The 20,651-nt window shown below is 46.3% G+C and overlaps 1 protein-coding gene across 7 annotated transcripts in view; it reads right to left on the reverse strand.

Moving 5' to 3' along the window:
* MEF2D (myocyte enhancer factor 2D) overlaps window positions 1–20,651 on the reverse strand; it is a 172,993-nt gene that overhangs the window by 90,651 nt on the left and 61,691 nt on the right. Inside the window, exon 1 of one of the 7 annotated variants that reach the window (XM_054995720.1) lies at window positions 16,959–17,026. The exons of the other annotated variants lie outside the window; for them this stretch is intronic. The gene's annotated coding sequence lies outside the window, so the exon portion shown is untranslated. Of the gene's footprint in view, window positions 1–16,958; window positions 17,027–20,651 lie in introns of those variants that run through there. 7 annotated transcript variants of the gene reach the window in all.

Consider the following 20,651-nt stretch of genomic DNA (forward strand, 5'->3'; position numbering starts at 1 on the left):
GCAGGGAGCCAAAATGATTAAAAAAAAAAAAAAAGAGGACAGATTCCATCAGGTCCCCCGAGGAATTTTTTTTTCAGAGACAGAGAAAGAGACGAGAGAAGAGATACATATATAATATTCCTGACCCAGATTGAAACGTTCCCTGGAGAATATCGGATGCCAGCTGCAGTTCCACAGGCCTTGCCAAGTGAGACACCATCTGGGGGAGGGGGGAGCAATCCCTAATGCAACTTTTAAAAACAAAAAAGGAAAGAAGAATAAAATTGGGTAGCCGAAAGAAAGCCCCCCCCCCTAATTTCCTCTCAGCTCCCCTCTTCTTGCCCTTTCAGCTCTTGCCTTTTCCCCCTTCCCGTTCCCTCGCTTCAAACAGCTGCTGCCTCGGACGTCTTCAAGCAGCTTCCACTTTCACATCCATCCTTGCTGGATTTCTGTACTCTAATCTAGACCTGTGCACAACTTGAGACCCACCAAGCCAAGCAGAAGGGATGCCTCTATGACTGGCAAACGGGAGGAGGACTTCTGGATTGGCCACCTACTGCCAGTCTTCTGCTCTGACTTGTGGAGTTAGCATTGCTGTTCATCTCTCCATCTTGTCCTCACTGTGAGCTTCTAGCTCTCAGACAAGATGGACCCTCGGTCCAGAGATGCGATCTGTCACACGCCTGTTCACATAACAGGGAGTAGAACTCATACATAGGTGAGCAGACAATCAGCCCTGAAAAGGAGTGTAGAAATATTATTTTTAACAATCTAATGCAAGGATTCTTTTTTTTTACTTGTAGGGCTGGGACATGGCTCAGTGCTACAGCATTGACTTTGCATGCATAAGGTCTCAGGTTCTATCCCCGGCATCTCCAGTTAAAAGAATCAGATAGGAGTCGATAGGACCTTTTATCCGAGATCCAAGAGAGCCAATGGATAATACTAAATACTAACCTGGATAACCCAATGGGTTTACTCAGCATACGGCAGCTTTTGGAGTGCGTGTAGCCGTAGGTTTCTCACAGCACTGTGCGACCTCAAGAGGGGATGGGGTGGGGAGTTCTCTTGAACTATCATTCCTAATTTTCCCATTTTTTCCATGGAGAAGATGATGGTTATTAACCCGTACCCTAGCCCCCGAAGAGGAGGGTAAGTTTAAACATGGAACACTTCATTTGAGCATATTAGAAAATCCGGGTACCATAGCAACGAGTTGGAAGGGACAGGTCCCTGTCTATGTATCTATGTAGAGAATTTCCAAGTTGTACATAACATGCTAGTAAGCTCACATCACTACATACATTCGGGGGGTGGGGGGTGGTCTTGTTCTCTTGTTTTGGGAGAAGGTGGCGAGGGAAACAAAGATGAACAGGGGGGATCCTTTCTGTTACAATGCTTTCCTTTCCTTACCCGGTTTCCCTTTGGAAACCTCAACCAGAATATTTAATCTGAAACAGTAAATAATGATCTGTTGACTTCACAATGGCTCACTGCACACACAAAGAAGATATTGGGGAAAGTGGACCATTTATTACATTTTAGCTACCCTGACTGCATAAACAAATGGGCAATTAATCGGGGGCTGTGTGGTCTCAAAGATGCACAAGAGAAGGGATTGATTTTTTTCCCCCTTTCTGTGAACCTGTGGTTTTCAGGAAACATGCACTATCCTTCAAAGAGCTCTCCGCATCACATTCTCCATCTGCAACATCACCACCCCGGAACCTGGCATACTACCCCTGAGCATGGAGGCTCCCTTTCGCTTACAACAACAACTTCATTGATAGTCCACCTTTCTCCTCGAGGTTCAAGGTGGATTATAAAATACGAAAAGCAATTAAATCAGCCAGCAAAGACCTTCAATAAACAATGCAATAGGACTAGTGCGACAGAATTAGGAAACAGTTCAAACCAAAAAAAGGTCTAAGGAAACAAAAACTGTATGAGGCATGACATGCTGTAATGAAGGTTTACAAAGAGAGGCGGCATATACAAAAGACATTGCAACACACTACAATACTATCCTGTTCAGATGCGACCTCCCGAGCAGGTCCCTTATGCAACAACACTAATCCCTTTGTAACAGTGTCCTCCTGAACCTTTTTGCAGAAGGAGATATGGGAGCCTTCCTGACCTAGGGTTGCCAGCCCCCCCCGTTGCCCCCTCCACCGAAGGGACTCAGGAGACTAGCTGGAGCCTCCAGAGCACATGACAAAATGGCACGCGAACACGTGCTCTGGGGCCTCCTGATGACATCACTTCTTGTTTAAAACGAAAGCAACCAGGGCTCAGCATGGCCAAATCAGCCTATGTTTCAGACCGATTTGGCCCTGCTGAGCCCCCGTCGTTTCTGCTTTAAACCGGATGTGATGTCAGTAGAAGCCACCCACCCTGGAGTGCATGCACAAAGGGGCCCTGACCGGACAGCCTCTTCCCAGTTTGAAGGTAAGGGGGGTGGCAACCCTATCCTGAGCTCCTCAGGCAGGCTGTTCTACAAGGTAGGAAGCCGTAACAGAGAATGCCCATGAACAGGCACCGCTGGTGATCTTACCCATTTGCAAGGGGGCCCCTTCAGAAGGCTTTGCTTGGGCTTGCCCCAATAGCATGGTTTGAAATGATACAAGGATGCTCAAAAGTGAAGTTTCCTAAGCTGGAAGCACTGGGCACTATCACTCCATAGGGGAGCCAGTAGATTTTGCCTTCCCAAGGACAGCAACACATTTGTCACAGCCCCCTGTGCATTCGTACTTACAGATAACAGGGTTCCCAGGTCTCCGCAGCAACCTGCGGTGGAGGGCGCAGTACTCACCATTTTGTACATGCGCAATCACAGCTGGGCACGACAACATCACTTCCGGAAGTGACATCATTGTGCCTAGCCCGGATTGCACATGCCATATGTTTGCAATGGTACTTTAATCTGGAAACCAGGTTTGATTCCCCACTCTTCCACTTGAAGCCAGCTGGGTGACCTTGGGTCAGTCACAGCTTCTCAGAGCTCTCTCAGCCCCACCCACCTCACAGGGTGATTGTTTTGAGGATAATAATAACATATTTTGTAAACCACTGTGAGTGGGTGTTAAATTGTCCTGAAGGGCAGTATATAAATCAAATGTTGTTGTTATTGTTTCTGTTAGAATTAAGCTTGCCAGGCCTCCTTCCAGCAAGCCTTGCTGCCTGATGCTGCTTAGAGCAGCAGCAGGAGAAAAATAAAATAAAAACCAGAGATGTTGCTGATTTTGCTACTACATCACTTCCAGGTACAGCCCAGACAGTGACAAAGGATAGCTCTCTAGGTATCACAAGAAACTCTGTGGTTTTAACATAAAGGCTTGGCCAAGAACCCCCGTCAGAATTTCAGAGGTGCTCACAGGCTCAAAAAGGTTGAGGACCTCATCTCTACCTGCACCAGTTGCACACTGAATACTCAAATATGGATAGCTCTTTAAAGGCTATTAATTATTTCAAACCTTCCAACACACTTCACTGACATATCGGTGTGACCTACAAGGGGTTTTACTGGAAGTGGGCTCTCGCGAGGCGAAAGGTCTAGAAATACAAGCCAGCTCTGCCATTCCATCTCTTGCGCATAAAGGGGCAGCTGCCAGCAGGCAACAAGATTACATGGCATCAGCAATTCTGGGAAGGGGGGGAGTCTTGTTGAGTGCTTGCCTGGAGCAAAGCAAGGCCAAAAGAGTGGATTTTCTCAGCCTGCACAAGGCCAGGAAAATGTAAATGCAGGCTGAAGGGCGCAGAAGAGGGAAAGAGAAAGAGTTTAGTCTCCAGGCAAACAAAGGCCTGCTAATAATTATGAAAAGTAATTTCCCAAGGAAACGAGGGCCTTCTAGTTCCGTCAAAGAGAAGACCAATTTGAAGCAGAAATAAGGAAACTATTGAGCCTTATTACACAAGCGGATCAGCTGGCCTATGGAATCTTATTCTTCCCAGCTTCAATATAGAAAAGGCCAAATCAATACAACACCCCTCTCCAAACATGGAACAATCAGCACAGAGCCATAAAAACACTGCTAGGCCCATCCAGACTCTTGATTGTTTTGCAGCAATGGCTATGAAGATGCTTCCAAGGGGTTCACAAGCAAGACATTAATGCAACATTCCTTGTTTGTTTGTTTTTAACCCTAGCCAGGGCTTTTTTTCTGGGAAAAGAGGTGGTGGAACTCAGTGGGTCACCCTCAGAGAAAATGGTCACATGGCTGGTGGCCCCGCCCCCTGATCTCCAGACAGAGGGGAGTTGAGATTGCCCTCTGCGCTGGCAATCTCAACTCCCCTCTGTCTGGAGATCAGGGGGCAGGGCCACCAGCCATGTGACCATTTTCAAGAGGTTCCGGAACTCCGTTCCCCCGCATTCCCCCTGAAAAAAAGCCCTGACCCTAGCACTTGAGAACCAGGAGGGTAGACTGTCTCTGAATGTGGAGGTTCCAAATTCTCTCTCGGCTAATAGCTAAGCACTTCTTCTCCTACATGCAGGGGTCATTTTATAGAAAAAGAGCTGAAGGAACACATTAGCATAACTCATTAGCATATGCCACGCCTCTTGCCATTGCCGGAAGTGTGTCATTGGTATAACTGATTTGCATATGCCACACTCTCTGACATCACCTATTTTGGCTGTTTTGGGCCCAATCCTGGCCATTCAGGACCAAAATTGGGCCCAAAATGGCAAAAAGGGGCTGAAAATGGCTGAAAAGGGGCCCAAAACTGTCAGGATCAGGCCACTGATGAGCGGGAGAGTGATCCACCACCCGTCAGAGGCCCAATCCAGGCCGTTTCAGCCCCAATCCAGGCCAAAACGGGCCCAAAATGGCCAAGAGTCAGGCGGACGGGGCCACCTGACATGTGACCTCTTTGGGGAACTGCCAGAACTGCATTCCTGTGCGTTCCCCCTCGAAATGAGCCCTGCCTACATGGATTGGTCTAATTCCCTTTTAAAGCCATCTAAGCCAGTAGCTAATCAGTACATCCCATGGCAGGGAGTTCCGTAAGGAAATAATGCATTTTGGTGAAGTACTTTTCATTACCTGTTCTTCCTGTACTGGGTAATTTAATTTCCACTGGGTGACTCTTAACTGACATCTTGCTGCTCCTTCATAATGGTTCTCACCCCCAATCTTTCATAATTTTCTATGTCTCTATTCTGTTCTTCCCCCACCCATTGTCTTTTTCTAAATTAAAACGCCCCAGTTACTTTACTCTTCCTTTTCTCAACTCAACAATATCTGTGTGTAGACTGGGGCTCACAGAAATGTGCCTAATTCTAAAACCACAATTCTAAACACAAAAAGATATTCCTGTTATAAGAGACTGATTTTGACAAACTAGACATTGTAGTGTTAAAAAAGAGAGAACAATTAACAACTTGATAAGACACATTTTTACAGACAAAACTTCGCTTCTGGAAGATTAATGTAGGGACATCTTGATGCCGTGAATATGTGAAACTAAAAACAGAAAATATATCAAGAAGAATGAACCTGCTTAATCTACACACAGTGTGTTAATTGTACCTCTAAATTAACAATAGTGTTTAACACTGATACTGTACTATCATGGTCTCAAAGCTTCTAATTATTTATTTCATATATATTCTGCCTTTCTCCTCAGTGGAAACCTGAAGCAACTTACATCTTTCTCTCCATTTTTATCCTCACAACAACCCTATGAGCTAGGTTAGGTTGAGAATGAGTGACCGGCCCAAGGTCACCTAGCAAGTTTCCACAGCAAAGCATGGATTTGAACCTGGGTCTCCTAGACCTTAGTCAAGCAGTCTAGACCATGCTGGTTCTTCATATCCAGGGCTTTTTTTCAGCTGGAACGCGGTGGAACGGAGTTCCGGAACCTCTTGAAAATGGTCACATGGCTGGTAGCCCCGCCCCCTGATCTCCAGACAGAGGGGAGTTTAGACTGCCGCTGGCAGCGCAGAGGGCAATCTAAACTCCCTTCTGTCTGGAGATCAGGGGGCGGGGCCGCCAGCCATGTGACCATTTTCTCCGAGGGCAACCCACTGAGTTCCACCACCTCTTTTCCCAGAAAAAAAGCCCTGTTCATATCCATTTCTTGCCTCAGTTCTTACAACTAGAATATAGGATAGGCTAAGGCTGCAATCCTAAACAAGCCTTCCTGCAAATAAGCCCCACTGAATAAAACATTGCAGATGCATTTTCCTTCTTGGGAGTAAATCCCATTGAATAAAATGGGATTTCTGAGTAGACCTGAATTCTTCCCTAGAAGGCTGAATACACACCATGGCTTGCATAAGACGAAAGCACATCTGTCAGAACTAAGAACCACCTAAAAGACAATTCACTTTGTATTGTCGAAGGCTTTCACGGCCGGAGAACAATGGCTGTTCTCCGGCCAAAAGACAGTCTTTTGGTGCTACACCTCTGAAGATGCCAGCCACAGCTGCTGGCGAAACGTCAGGAACTACAATGCCAAGACCACGGCAATACAGCCCGGAAAACCCACAACAGCCACAATTCACTTTCTTCTCCACTTTTGTGAGGCCAGCTCCCACCAAATGAATTGAGAATAAAAATAAACAAGGTTTACAGGAAACAGAGTGAGCACCTATAGCGAACTTCTTCGCTTCTGGCTCCCGAGAAATCAACACAGATACATCCACCCCTATCAATCAAAGATAGCAGCGCTAGGTGACTTCTGTCTCCACAATCAACCTCTGACAAAATATGACTTTCTATTCGAATGAAGAGAAGTGAGAGAGAGACCATTAAACTCACAGCCTCAGCCCACACCCCTCTCAGCACCCTGCAGGGCATGAAATAACCAAGTGCCAGCTTGTGGCACAAAGATGGCACCCGCCAGTCACTGTTATCACTGGGAATATTCAAATCCTTGGTAATGAGAGGGTTCGGTGTGACAGATGAGAGCTATCCTCATTAAAAAAATTACCCAAAAGAAAAATGAATACCTCTGCTCCCCCCAGCTTACACCCTGAACAGGACTGTGTTCTCCAATATCACACAGGGGTGATGATATGTGTGTGCGTGCACGCATTAGGAGGTGCAGTCTTTTTACTGGTAAAATAAATAAATTTCCTTGCACATATGAAGCGGCATAACTGGGATAAGGTTAGGCTCATGTCTTCTCCCTAACTGACTAGTTTTCTACATGCAAGGGGTTTTGGTTAGAGCTGAGCATTCACGTATTTTATTTAACCCCTCACTTCCATCCTGAAATGGTTACATTCCTGGGCAATACTTTTGCCGAATGCCCAGTCAGGCATCCTAACTAAGCCCCGAGGCCTATCAGCTCTAAGCCTAGAAAGGCAATATTGTCCCTTCCATACAAGCAGCTCACTGCAATGGGTGCCAGCCTCCCTTTTAAGTCCTGGCCAGTCTCAGCAGTGCCAAATTTTGGGTCTGCATCCTGGGGTTGCTCCATCAACATTTCAAAAGTGGAGGTCACAGTCTACAACAGTCCCTATTTATCAGCGATAATCCTTGTTTTCTTAATCTGTGCCCACGGTGAAGTTTTGCCCCATGTTTTGGGGGGAGGACACTTTGTTAAAATGTTGTGAGCGCTGATTTCTTGGCATCTTCCACACAGGGGCAGCAGGCTTGTGTGGTTTCCCCATTGCTGGTGCAGTGGCTGATAGAGCACAGTGGCTACAGTGGCCTCCACATGGTCGGTTTCCCTGCCCCATGCCCCAAACAGCAGCCCTCCCTCTCTCCAGGGCCACTGGGGCTTTTTAATTTAAAAAAATAGGCTATCAGTAAATCAATATAATGTTATGCCAATATACACACAACAAGTTCTATGAATCTCAGCTTTCATTTTAAAGAAAAGGTAAGTTTCCAGCCCCTTTGACTGTAGAGAAATGCCTTTCCCCTTACATCTCTGCAACAGAAGGGGCTGGAGACTTACTTTATACAAAAATGAAAGCTGGGAATTCAGAGAATTCTGCTACAAATATCAGTATAATGTTATATAGATATAATGATATTCATTTGTCTTTTTTTAACAACCTCCCCCCTACGCAGCTGACAGGAGGAAGGAAATGGCTACCATGGGGATAGTGTCAGGGAAAATGGCTGCCATGTGGGCATGAAAATTCAAACTTTCCCATCCCCCACAACCGTCATCCAGGCTTTATTGTGATTTTTCCCGAAACGTCACAGCAAAGTAGGATTGAGAAAGATCTGAGAAAAGCCAGGGAATCCCATTAGACGTACAAATGTTCCACAATGCTGTAGGAAAGCAGGGGAAAAACTCACTTTCCAATAGCACTGAGCCCATAGCATTGAACCTACGTCGAAAAGGCCATTCAAGTCATCACCTTTCAGGGAGCAGCTCTATCTGAAACTGCTGAGAGGGAAACAGATGCATCTAGCATATGTGCAGTTCTCACCCAAGGCCCAGAAAACCGCTCCTTTTAAAAACGTAAACAAAGGCCCAACCCCTTTGCCAACTCTCTGAAGTACAGGGCAAACTTTTCCAAATATAAAGTGGGACTTCCATATCACTACTAAGTTTCAAGCCTCTATTTGCTTTCCTTGTTGCTTCTAAGACTAAAGATGTGAAGACTAGGGGGGTAGGGTTGCCATCCTCCAGGTAGTGGCTGGAGATCTCCCGGAATTACAACTTGTCTCCAGGCCACAGAGATCAGTTCACCTGGAGAAAATGGCTACTTTGGGGGGTGGACTCTATGGAATTATGCCATGCCAAGGTCCTTTCCCTCCCCAAACCCCACTTTCTCCAGGTTTCACCCCCCACCCCCAGATCTCCAGGAATTTCCCAACTTGGGGCTGGCAACCCTGGGGGGGGGGTCTTCCTCTTCCCACTTCCCAAAGTTTTTCTCAATTTTTCCAGCAGAAATTTGGAGGTTTTGGAAAGCACTAAGAAAAACTCCTACAAAATGTTTTCTTTGTAAGTGATTAAACACTCTACAACTGATTTTACTCACTCAAAATGTGAGTTATGAATATTTCTGTGTAAAAATCCACAGCATGGGAGAACGTAATGCTTGTGCATGCTGTAAATGTACGCAATGTATTATATGTTTATTGTTTAAATTTGATCCATAGCTAATATGCTGCAGCATATACGATTCTAATATGCCGTTGAATTCAGTGATTTCAATGTTACAAAGTTTAATTCAATATCCAAATACATTCCTAGTCACATTGTGACTGTATCTGATTGTTTCTGCCTAAATAATACTTTTTCTCTTGTTTATGACAAAATGTGTGTTTTCTATTTTCAGTTTTTATTTACTCTACCTCTCAAAAGCAAAAACTAAGATACGTGTGCTGAGAGAGTATGTTTGCAGCTTTCTCCCCAATGCTTATGGTGAGAGCCAATGTGATGTAGTGACTAGAGCAGGGCTTTTTTTCAGCTGGAACGCGGTGGAACGGAGTTCCGGAACCTCTTGAAAATGGTCACATGGCTGGTGGCCCTGCCCCCTGATCTCCAGACAGAGGGGAGTTTAGATTGCCCTCCGTGCCATTCCAGCAGCGCGGAGGGCAATCTAAACTCCCCTCTGTCTGGAGATCAGGGGGTGGAGTCACGAGCCATGTGACCATTTCCGCCAAGGGCGAAAACTCCCCCTTTGTTCCAGCTGACCCAAAGTGACATCATTGGCCCTGGGAGCATGCGTGCGCTTTGTGCACGCACATGTGGTACCAGGGGCACCACCTCCCGCCAAGAGTTGCCCCCTGTGCTGGCAACCCGCTGAGTTCCACCACCTCTTTTTCCCAGAAAAAAAGCCCTGGGCTAGAGTGACAGACTAGGACCCGGGCAGCCCGGGTTTGATTCCCCACTTTGCCATGGAAGGTTTCTGGGTGACCTTGAGCTGGTCACGAACTCTCAGCCTAACCTACCTCACAAGGTGATAGATCAAGATGTGCAGCTGTGTTAGTCTCTCTGCGGCAGTAGGAAAGAGCAAAAATCCAGCAGCATCTATAAGACTAAAATTTATGGTAGGGTTATGAGCTTTCATGAGTGTCTGAACAAGCAAGCTGTGACTCATGAAAGCTCATACCCTACCACAAATTTTGTTAGTCTTATAGGACTCTTGCTCTTTCCTCACAAGGTTTATTGTGAGGAAAAAATGGGAGCGAGGAGAATGATCAGGGGTCTGGAGACTGAGCCCTACGAGGTAACGCTGAGGGCCTTGGGAATGTTTAGTTTGGAGAAGAGGCGGTTGAGGGGGGTCATGATTGCTCTCTTTAAATATTTGAAAGGCTGTCATTTGGAGAAGGGCAAAGAGCTGTTCCAGTTGGCAGCAGAGGGTAGGATGCGAAGCAATGGGCTAAAACTACATGCACAAAGGTACCGGCTGGATATTAGGAAAAACTTTTTCACGGTCAGAGTAGTTCAAAATTGGAATCAGCTGCCTAGGGAGGTGGTGAGCTCCCCCTCACTGGCAGTTTTCAAGAAGAGGCTGGATGAATACTTGTCAGAGATGCTTTAGGCTGATCCTGCACTGGGCAGGGGGTTGGACTAGATGGTCTGTATGGCCCCTTCCAACTCTACGATTCTATGATTCTATTCTATGATGTAAAATGCTTTAGGTCCACATTGGGGAGAAAGGAAAGGTATAAATGAAGTTTAAAAAAAATTAAATTAAATACTGGATATGTTAACATTTTTGCTTTCTGAAAATTAAAATAGTTATATGTTCAACTTCACAAATATGCCAATAACATAATTTCATGCGTTAATTAAATTGTAAGTGATGCATTTTTTGTTGTTTAAGCACTAAAATAGATTAGGGTTGGTAAGACACTACCCATATCACTTCTAGCTAAATTCCCCCCAAATTTCCATTCCCCCTCCCCCAGCTTCAAAACTTCCAGAAACTTTAGAACTCCATCGAGGATCTGATGCAATGTTGTAGGGATGGACCCAGCAGTAGATTATATGCTCCACATGCTGAAAATCCCAGGTTGAAATCCTAGCATTTCCAGTTAAAAGGGTTTTGGAAACAACCTGAGAAACCTGGAGAGCTACTGCCTGCCCTAGGAGACAATGCTAAGCTACGTTGACCAACGAGCTGCAACTTCACAGGTGCAACTTCACAAACTGATGCAGAATGGATGAAGACAGTCTACTAGACGAGAGCTGCAGGGGGATACCGATGCTGCTGTCTTGATACCCATTAAAAGGTGAGGAAGGGGGCGCTGAGTTTTGTATGCGCCATCAGACAAGAGCTCAACCAGCAAAGCAGAGACCGGCACATCATCTGAAACTGGTTACATTTCAAAGCCAAAAACCTGAATAAAGAAAGGCCTTATCCATTTCAGCTGGGAAGGACATCGTCCAATATTTAGGCCTAGATCTTTTGAATCCAGGTGATGCTGAGATGACGCTAGTCCTTACCTGGGGGGACTTTGCCCCGGGAACAGCATCTTGTTTAAACTGAGCTGCCGTCCATGCAAAACAGGTTTATAAGCATGCCAGCCCAACACCCTCACAGGCTACCGTTCTCTGGCATACTAGCTAAGCAACACAGAGCTGCTTTTTTGCTCAGAGAGCAGCCTAGTTTAAATGAGTTTCTGTAAAAATGCTAAGTCGCACAAGGAAATGCTTTTTGCCTTACTGGTGTCACATTTTTTTTTTAAAAAAAATGTTCCAGAAGGGGGAGACTGCACAAGGATTTTCGTGAACGAGATGGGGAATCCACATATTTGTGAGGAGGTGGTATCAACCTCACCCAAAGCATACTTATTTTAAACAGTTGTACACCACCTTATCTCCTTGGACACAAGGCAGCTAGCTAGCAATGCAGCAACGAGGTTGCAAGGACACAAATTATAAGCGGTCCAATTACCGAAATTAAAAACAGACTAAAATGCACCCTCAACTACAAATTTAAAAGCTGTCAAAAATTAAAAAGCACAGGAGTTGTGCAAGCACAACCAAATTCGCTGAATCCATTCACACTCCACCAAAAGCAGCCTGGAATAAAACTGCCTTACATGCCTTCCTAAACGGCAAGGTGCCCTTCACACCCACTCTTGCAGGCCATTCTAATGGGCCCACTATGGAAAAACACCAGGATCTCACTGTAGTCATAGGTACAATCCTAAGGCAGGGCACCTTAAGCTGAAGGCTGTCCACTGAACATGACTGGTGCAAAGAAGAATACAAGCAGATGCAGTGTAGTATGAGGCCATGAAGGGCTTCAAAGGTAGGGTTGCCAGGGCCAAGTTGGGGAATCCTGGAGATCTGGAGGGGGAAACCTGGAGAAAGTGGGGTTTGGGGAGGGAAAAGACCTTGGCATGGCATAATTCCATAGAGCCCCCCCCCCCCCAAAGTAGCCATTTTCTCCAGGTGAACTGATCTCTGTGGCCTGGAGACCACTTGTAATTCCGGGAGATCTCCAGCCACTACCTGGAGGCTGGCAACCCTGTTTAAAGGTAATAAGCAGGCTGATGAATTGGGCCTGGATGGGGTTGCCAGCTCTGGGTTGTGAAATTCCTGGAGATTTTGAGGGTGGAGCCTGGGGACAGCAGGGCTTAGGAGGGGAGGGCCCTTTGCAGAGTATAATACTATAGAGTGCACCTTCAAAAGCAGCTATTTTCTCCAGGGATACTGATCTCCATGGTCTGGAGACCCACGGTGATTCTGTGAGCTCTCCAGGCCCCATCAGGAGGTGGGCAACCCTACTTCCAAGTGGTTTTCAAAACAGTCGCATATAAAGAGTGCTATAGTAGCCCAACCTGGAGGTTATGGTAGCATGGATCAGCAAAGCTAGGTCAGCAGAATTTAGAGACGAATCTAGAATTGCAAGAAAACCATAGACTTTTCTTTCCCCTGAAAACAAATGTTGGGGGGCTGAAGTGGAAAGGGAATGGAAAATTATCCGCATCTCTAAAAGAGCCTGAACTGGGAATCCAGAGCAGAAGGCAAAACTGTGCGCTCCGTCTCCTAGCGGTGCTGCGTGAATGACACCCTGCCACATTCCAGACATTCTATAGGGCAGTGGGGTAGCTGTGTTAGGCTGTTGCAGCAAAATAAAATACAAGTTTACTCTAAAGGAGAATATAAAAGACACACAAGAAGCAACAAGAAGGGACTCAGGCCCATAAATCAGGGTCACAGCCCTCTCCTTCCCAAGATCAAGCAGCCACTGTCTGTCACTGTTTTATCCTTTGGCTAAGGTTACTGGCTCAGTCAAGCTAAACGGGCTGCACCAATAACATCCTATTAAAAAGAAGAAGAAACAGCCTTAACTGAAAGCTAAAACCAGCGAGCAGGGATGAACAAGGACCAGCAGGGTGGGGGGGGGAGCCATTGTGAGCGAGGTGGCTCCTCAGCCAATCGGGACACCTTTCCTAGCTCTCCTGGGGCCTGCAGGATCCCTCACCACCAGACCGGTTGCAAAGCAGCCCTTTGTGTATACGACGGAATCTGTTGCTGGCTCTCAAACAGCAGCTGAAAACACAAAACAAAAATTAGGACAGCTGGTGATCAGCTGCAGCCGCTCACTCAGAAGGAATAAATTCTGCACAGACACAAATGAATTTTTTAAAAAAATACATATACGCTATTTGCAGGCCTGGCCCAGTACTCATTGCAAGATGAGGTTGTGCAAAAGAGCTGGTGGGGGGGAGAGAAATCTACTCCCGAGCCTGCAAATAACCCAGAAGCCACAGAAATCACAGGACATGACTCTCCTTGGTGTATGTATCTGAAGCTGCATGTATGTCACAATTCCACATCAACTGGGCTTGCTCCAAAGACTTTGGGATACGGCTAATGCCCCCAAAGTACCACCATTTTTACCCTGCACAGAGCATCCCAAAAGGCCTGAAGACACATTAGAGCTCAATGGTAGAAAGCCCCCAACATTTAGTCTCCAGTTAGTGGGTTTCAGTCAGCAGTGCTGGGAAAGACTGTGCCATGTCTGAAGTTCTGGAGACCCAAGGCCAGCTGGAAGGAATAATATCTCAGCAATGGAGCAAACCCGCGAAGGAAGGCCCAGGTTGGCATCTGCAACCAAAAAGTCATGTAAGAACATAGGAAGAACCCTACTGGATCAGACAAGTGGTCCATAGAGTCCAGTTAGGGTTGCCAGGCCACCTTACCCTCCTGCCAGGAGGGGGGAACCCAGCACTTACCGTCCTGATGCTCCGGGTTGCTCATCACACAAGGCTGGGAGCACACGCACACTGCGCTGTGTGCCGATTTGGTCCCCCAATGGGCATAATTTGGCCTGTTTGGGGCCCAAATCGCACTGCTGCAAAGCGCAGGAGCGCTCTCGGGGCAGCATGAGACATCAGTGATGTCGTCACACCAGCCCCCAGGAGCACACCCGGAGGCCCGTTCCCTGCCTTTCCCCCCATTGTCCAGGTAAGCAGTGGTAGAGGGCAAAAGGTGGGAGGAGGGGATCCCCCGTCCCCACCAGGGGGATGGAATCTCTAAGTCCAGTACCCTGTCTCAACACAGTCACCAGGATAACCAAAATGGTTGAAAAGAGAAAAAGAAAAAAAAAATTAGGATATATAAGTGCCAAGGTCAATGCCAGAAAACAAAAAAAATTCTTTAATACATACTACATTTTTTTCCTTTTCCTCATTTTAACTTTTTTGGTTACCTAGTTTTCTTTGGATTCTACCCCCCCCTCCCTTTTTCTCCCCTTAGGTATTCACCAACCAGTTACTCTGGAGGGCCAACCACAGAGCCTAGAGGCTGAGGTCCTCCCTTGATGTTGCCTCCTGGCACTGGTATTTGGAGGTTTACTTCCTCTGAACGTGGAGGTTCCCTTTAGTCACCGTGGCTAGTAGCCACTGATAGGCCTATCCTCCATGAATCGAATCCTCTTTTAAAGCAGGGCTAAAAAAGCACTCTGCTTAGGAAAGCCACTGCCACCAGGGTAAAGAGCATCGGACCTTCTACATGCAAGGGAATTCAACTTCAACACCCCACTTCTTGCGGCATAAAAGGGCCCATGGCCCCAAATCCCAGAGCAGGCTCAGAAAAAACATAACCTTGGGTGCAGAATCTTGCAGATACCTCAACCACCTCCAACACCCCCATCCCTCACTGCCCCTTACAAAATCATACCTCTCTTTTGTTTGCAAAAAAAAAAAAAAACGCCACCTCTTGATGCATCTGTTTCCTCTCCGCAACCCCCCAACCTCACTTACCCAAATGAAACCCAAACCCATTTTGAAAGAAGAAGAAAAAAAAAGGTGTCAAGAGGAAGACGACCGCAAAGGAATCCTGGTAAACAGCTTCATTAAAGTGCTGGTAATAACAAGGTGGGCCATGGCAAAAGTTTACTTCCTGCTCACTTGCACAGAAAGTCTCAGGTTGTTTGGTAGCAACAATGAAAAACAACCAAGCAAAATCAAAAGGAGAGGTTACTGAGAGGATACATTGTTTGGGGGTCTGGTGGGAAGGGTCTTCCACCACCTCTGACCTGCCTTTTATCAACCTCCTACAGTGTTCTCCAGCAAAACTACCCCCTTAAGACTGTTGACTCGACTTAAGATTGCACTGTTTTCACAAAGACCAAGCACCAACAGCGCGACCTGGTCCAAGTCAGGATATAACTCAGATCCAGGTTACATCTCACCCGTTGAAGACGCAGGAGGACGGTATGCATCTATGCATATGGTTTTACAGACTCATTTTCTTACATACACAGGGACTATTTAAAAGGAACTTCTATCATTTTTTTATTATTATTCAAAACATGAAGCCCCTGTTAATTCAGAGACAAAAGTTTGCAATACCCCACTATACTCGTGTCAATGAGATCACTGTTGTGAAGACTTTACACACAACATACACATAAACGCAGAGTCTAACCAATATCGTCAGCTCTTCTCTGCCTTCTGCATACTCCTCAATGGAGAGACCCAAAACTCGTATTACAAGCCCCTTTCCCCTCCTCCATTTTACCATCCCAACAACCTCCCTAAGTGATAGATTTGGCTGAAAGGGAGCCACTGGCCCAGGGCTGCGCAGAGTTTCCATGATAAAGTTGAGCTCTGAAACAGAGTCTTCCAGTTGCCCAGATCCTAGTCTGGTTTTCTAACCGCTACACCATGACGAAGGGTATTGCAGCACACACTCAACCACGTGACATCTGTCCAGCGAAAGTTCATGCCACTGGAAATGTATTCGCCTTTGAAGTGGCACAAAATGTTTGACTGGTTTTGTAGCAGAATAGATTCAGGACAGCCCAAAGTACGTCTTCGCACAATGCTCAATTAACACATGGAATTCATTGCCATAGCAACAAGTGATGGCCGCAAGTTTAGATGGCATTAAAAGAGAGACTAGACGGATTCACGAAAATGGAAAGTTCTACCAACGGCTATTAGCCATGATGCACCAACGGAACCTCCATGTTTAGAAGCAGTACACCTTACAATGCCAGGGGCCAACTAGAAAACATCCGGGGGGGGGGAAGTCACTTGTTTTATCTGAGGGCTTTCCAGAAGCCACTGCTGGAAATGGGACAAGATAGACGAGTGGTCTGATCTAGCAAGGCAAGAAGCGGGTCGGGAATTTGAACCGAGACAGAATCCTGCAAGTTTAAGAGTTCTCAAAAATCTTTCCTCGAGGAGTTTCCCCTGATCTAACAACTGACTCAGAATAGCATATGCAGGAAAACAAACCCTACCCCCACCAACACGCCTCCAGTATCTATTTTGGGAATTCCAAAAAAAAAAAAAAACGGAACGAGTATTAATACCAACAGGAAAACAGTACAATAAAGAAGCACGGCCCAATGGCAGCTTGAAGTCCCTGGTTGCATTCCAAGGTTTTCCCCTCTGCGATCTAATCTGGGGAGCTGGGCCGGGCCATTTTGGTACCAGTTCCAAAACCATAACGCCATCCGTTTCTTTAAAAAGAAACAACCCTCTGCAGTTGTTGGGTTCTGTTCAAGCAATGTCTGTCCTTTAGAAGGGGGAGAAAAAAAAGACGAAGAGTTGCTAATTTTAACTCTCCAGTGGAAAGAGTGAAGCTGTACTTACGGGAGACAGGATGGCCGCGTCCTTTTCCACGTATACACAGCCCTGGATGTCAGAAAGGAAACGGGGAGTGTGAGAGGCTGGCAGGCGAGGAGAAAGACTTCTGTGCCCTCACACACTCTCTGAGCCACCGCCTGAACAAATGTCCCTAAAATGTCATGGGCAGCGACAGCCCCCAAGGACCGTGGCAGCCTCGGCCCCCACCCCCCTCAGGTTTTTTCCCTATTCACCATTCAGCCGATCTGTTCCTTTGCCCAAACACTGTCCTGGGATGACAAGCAGAAACCGTAAGCCTGGCTAAAGGGCAGGAACAGATGCAAAACTCACCGGGAAGGGGGGGGGTGTTAAGCATGTGCGGTGGCGGCATGGAGGGTGGGGGGAGGGTTGGGTGGCTGCTTAGAAACAGCTGCCCAAGCACCAGCCACAAGGGTTCACTTCCTTTGCGGCCAAAAGAAGCCGTGGCCATCACTGGAAAGAGAAGTGCGAGGGTGTGTATGTGCAAAGAGGGACTGAGGAATTTGGCCACCCCCCCCCTGCTCTGGCAGGACAGACACCAAAGTGATCTTGACATTTCAGACTGGAAAATCCTTTGGCGTGGGTCCCCCTCCCCCCGGGGCTGAGTCTTGCCGAGCACTTTGTACTCTGACGCACAAACCTCAGGCTGCCTGCACTGCCATTCTGCACCACGAAAATGCTGGGATTCTGGAGACTGCATTAAAGCATGCAGATCTGCTTCACTCGCAGCATTTCTCACATTTGGCATAACTCAGATTGCAACTTTTTAACTGACTTTCCAAAACTGATCCAAAACTAGGAAGGGGGAGAACGTTAGTTACGCAGCCCGCAACTGCCGAAAGTCTTATTCAAACAACCCCATGGGGGCATCCGGAGACTTCAGCAGGCACTCCCCATATGATATGAAGCACATGATTACAGCTCTAAGGACTAGAAACATGGTTGTTGGGGGTTTTCCGGGCTGTATTGCCGTGGTCTTGGCATTGTAGTTCCTGACGTTTCGCCAGCAGCTGTGGCTGGCATCTTCAGAGGTGTAGCACCAAAAGACAGAGATCTCTCAGTGTCACAGTGTGTCAATGACCTACATCTTTTCCACACTGTGACACTGAGAGATCTCTGTCTTTTGGTGCTACACCTCTGAAGATGCCAGCCACAGCTGCTGGCGAAACGTCAGGAACTACAATGCCAAGACCACGGCAATACAGCCCGGAAAACCCCCAACAACCATCGTTCTCCGGCCGTGAAAGCCTTCGACAATACATCGACTAGAAACATGCTTTGCATTTCAAAGGATAACAGAGATTCTCGGAAAGGTGAATTCTTTTGCCAGTTATCATATATCCTCCCATTTTTTTGCATTCTTGTGGCACAAAGGGACAAACACACACATACACCGGCACACCTGCCAACATTTCAACATAGGGATGTACTCGTGACTCTCCAATTAGTGATGCTGCCCGAGCCCTTTCACTTCCTCCCACACTCTTATACTAAATGCTGGACTTGCTGTATACAAACGACTCGCTAAGAAACTCTCCTCTGAGTCAGGAGGGTGCTGCCGCCTGCTTCTTTGGGTTCAAGATACATTTTGACAACCCACATGTGCCACAATATATTGGAAATCTTTCTCAGCTGCTGCCACGTGTGAAATAGTCTGTGTGCTGCATTGTGCTCATGCACATGCATTGACGTGAATATGCGCTAGAGACAAGATGCATCCATCATGGAGATTTGACTTCGAACATCCATAGGGAGGCAACTAAACTTCGAAGAACGACAATGCTAACAACTTGTGTTAACAAAGTCTTAATAAGACATCCCCTAAAGGCAAAAACAGGGACAGTGATTTACCAGGAACAGAAAAATACAATCTGTTGCTGGTAAATAGGAAGAGAAGGCAATATATGAACCCACTACAAAAGGTACATGTGCATATTTTTCCACCACATTATAATATAGGCTTACAAAGCAGGCTACATCTAACCAATTGTGAAAAGTGAGAATGTTTATTTTAAATTTTTTTTTTTTAAAAAATTATTTTACAGAATTTATACCCAGCCTTTCTGCCCCCGTAAGGGTCACCGAAGCAGCTTAGGTTACATGGACCACACCATGCTATCATTGCAACACTTATACTGACGTCCAGTAAATTTCCAAGCCCAGTTCGAAAGCTGATTTTGACCTCTAACACTCGCAATGGCCTGTGTTGAGAATGCATCAAGGCTTGCTTTCCTGCATATGAACATACCAAGAATCTAAGACAGTCCATAGAGAAGTTCTATTGTGTGCGCTTCTACTATCAAGTGTGGATTTGCAAAGCATATGCAGTGGGGCCTTTTCAGCAGTGGCACTGAGACTTTAGGGTTTCCTCCCCAGAAAAGTCCACTTGGCCTTTGATGTTGCAACTAGAGATGGGCACGAACCGAAATACAGACCAAAGTTCGTGACGAACCAGGCCGGTTTGTGGTTTGTGAACCAGCAGTTCGTCAGAGCCCATTTCTGATGAACCGTTAGGCTGGTTCGTTTTTCGGTTCGTCACTGCAGACAGCCTGGCACTGATCAATCAGTTTCCTAGGCAACAGGGGATGGACTTTCTACAGACCTTCTGCTGGCCCAGAAGTGGCCTTCTGCTGGCCCGGAAGTGACAATTTGCTGACATGAATGTGACGTTTTTACGAACCAAACAAACCGGTTCACGAACCGGGGCAAGTTTGTGAAAGTTCGTGGTTCGTGAAATGCGATGAAACACATGGTTTGTTTGTTTTTCCAATTCATGCTCATCTGTAGTTGCAATGTTCAGAGGGCAAGTGAAAACTGCAGTATTGCCAGAGAGCAGGCGGTTTGTGAATGTTAACTGGAACTGCAGTTTTCCCACACTGGCCTAGTTCTGTGACTTTAAATGTTCCCAACTTTAACTCTCAGTTGTATACTTTGACTTTTTTGTGGTTGTGTCATAAAAGGATATTGTAGTGCTGGAAAAGGTGTGGGGGAAAGGGTAATCAAAATGATCAAGAGATATCAGCTACTTTCCCTACAAGGAACAGCTAGGGAGTTTGGGGCTTTTTACAACAAGCTAGTCAATTATGATTTTATTTATTTATTTGGATCATTTATAGTCCGCCTTTCTCACTGAGACTCAAGGCAGATTACACAGTATGAGATTAGTACAGTCAATATCAAGAACATTTCCATAAACAATGCCATAGGGTAAATAGATACAAGTTCACAAAGACACAGCATTAGCAAGAATCCAATACAACATAGTGGTGAAGTCTACGGTTCCTAACTCCTTAGCGGATCATCTGAGATCCCCTCCCTACAATACATCCCTCCTGAGTAAAAAAACCTTTTTGAATAATTTGGTTTTGCCTCATTTGCGGAAAGCGGGGGGGGGGCTCTCCTGGCCTCCTCAGGCAGGCCGTTCTGTTAACCCCATCTGCTCTGAAGTGTTAAACCCACCCCTGGAAATCCTATTCTGTCCTTGTCTCCTGTGATTTCACCAGGAATCATCCATACAACTCTTAACTTATGACAACACCCATAAAGCCTAGAAACTTCTCCCTTCCTCTGCGCCCCCCTCCCCAATTTTCAATGAAAGCAGAAATTCTCAGGAAGCGTGGTCCTTTGCACACAATGCCGCATCCTGTGTTTTTCCAGCATTTCCACAAAATCCCAGCACAC

This window comes from Eublepharis macularius, chromosome 1 (assembly GCF_028583425.1).
Source record: "Eublepharis macularius isolate TG4126 chromosome 1, MPM_Emac_v1.0, whole genome shotgun sequence".
In the NCBI taxonomy this organism is placed as follows: Eukaryota; Metazoa; Chordata; class Lepidosauria; order Squamata; family Eublepharidae; genus Eublepharis; species Eublepharis macularius.